The sequence below is a fragment of the Trematomus bernacchii genome, unplaced genomic scaffold, assembly GCF_902827165.1.
Source record: "Trematomus bernacchii unplaced genomic scaffold, fTreBer1.1, whole genome shotgun sequence".
Taxonomy (NCBI): Eukaryota; Metazoa; Chordata; class Actinopteri; order Perciformes; family Nototheniidae; genus Trematomus; species Trematomus bernacchii.
The window spans coordinates 10,555,386-10,556,859 of record NW_022987593.1 but is presented as its reverse complement, the minus strand read 5'-3'; the positions used below and the strand labels follow the sequence as shown (position 1 = coordinate 10,556,859).

General features: G+C 45.7%; 1 protein-coding gene across 1 annotated transcript in view; it reads right to left on the bottom strand.

The window, feature by feature from the left end:
• cxxc4 (CXXC finger 4) overlaps window positions 1–1,192 on the bottom strand; it is a 29,600-nt gene extending 28,408 nt beyond the window's left edge. The window contains 1 exon segment of the mRNA XM_034130306.1: window positions 1,007–1,192. The gene's annotated coding sequence lies outside the window, so the exon portion shown is untranslated.
• Between the last annotated feature and the right edge of the window lie 282 nt (window positions 1,193–1,474).

Below are 1,474 nucleotides of genomic sequence, written 5' to 3'. Positions count from 1 at the left end.
TAGACACATCTCCCCCCTACTTCCATTACCTTTTTTCTGGGCTTTCTCTCTTAATTGCCCAAAGCTGATCCATTGCTGGAGCACTAAAGCATTTCAAATCACTTCCATGGTGCTAACCCAGCAGCTTGTCTCAAAAAAAAGGAAATATAAATATACATGGACCTGGAGAGATCGTATGGGTGGCATTATAGTTCTCCTAAACACTTAAATCTATCTCCTTTTTAACCTATCCTGGTAACATGTTGCCTAAACCTTACATTTTAAACCTAAAAAATATCTAAATATTGTCCAACTTCCAGTGGCTTTTACAAATAAAATGTAACTTTCTGACATGCACTAAATTACCCAGCATTGTTTCTTGTCAACTATTCCTGTTTTTCTACACAAACGTGCCTCCAAGAGTCCTATCCATCATCCAACACCAGATCTGCAGGTTCAATGTCGACGTGGCATCCGAAAACAACCCGCAGCCACCAGTAAACAAAACCCTCCTCGGCTTAATGATCAGCCCTCCTCAGGGTCATTATTACTTAATCAATTCACCCCTGGAGCGAAATACGCAGCCCAAAGGCAATCAAGTCACGGACATTGATTTTCAGCCTGTAAACAAAGTTTAGAGAGACAGAAATGTTCAATACTTGCTGGAGAGAGACACAGGGAGAGGTGGAGAGATAGAGAGAGAGCAGGAAGGTGGAGAGTGCGGGAAGGAGATTGAAGAAAGAAAAGTAACACAAAAAAAAAAGCCACGTCCGATTACGAACCATTGTGCTGCACCGCGATGCCATTAATTACACTCTGTGGCAGATATTCAGAGCAAAGGTCATGCATAGATAATCCGAAGACAAAATAAAACCCTATAAAGAATAATCTGACATTGCATGGATCACTTTGCAGCCACGCAATCCGGACGGGGGGAAAAGGAGGTAAAAACGCATGCAAGTGGACGGCAGAAATATGGACGGACACAGAAAGAGAGAGAGGGAGGAAGAGGGAGAGCATCACCTACCGGGTTCCTGATGAGAAGAGCTCCCAAGGTGCTACCAGCTCGCGACCGTGTGACGGCACATTACCGCGAGGCGATACGTGGGGGAATAATAACGCAAAGATGCGAGGAGACTGCACGAGCTGCCGGGGGAGAGCGTGTGTATGTGTGCGCGCTCAAAACAAAAGGAGCATTTTTATCGACTTTCTTGTCACGTTAAAAAAAAAAATGTTATGGAAAGTGCATAAATAAGCCAAAAGGGTGAAATCGCAGAGTGTTTCCTCTCCTCTGTGTTGTGTGGCTGCTGCTCTCTGCGCTCGTGCCTCCTGTCGCTGTGTGTGGCTGATTGGTGCTGAGGTGAGGAAGCAGGGATGTGGACACCTACTGATCATTGGCTGGAAATTACTATAGAAACACTCGGGAGGTGGGAGGGATGGATGGCTCAGGGCGCCCTGCAGGGGGAAAATATCACCGGGAAATATCTCTGCAACC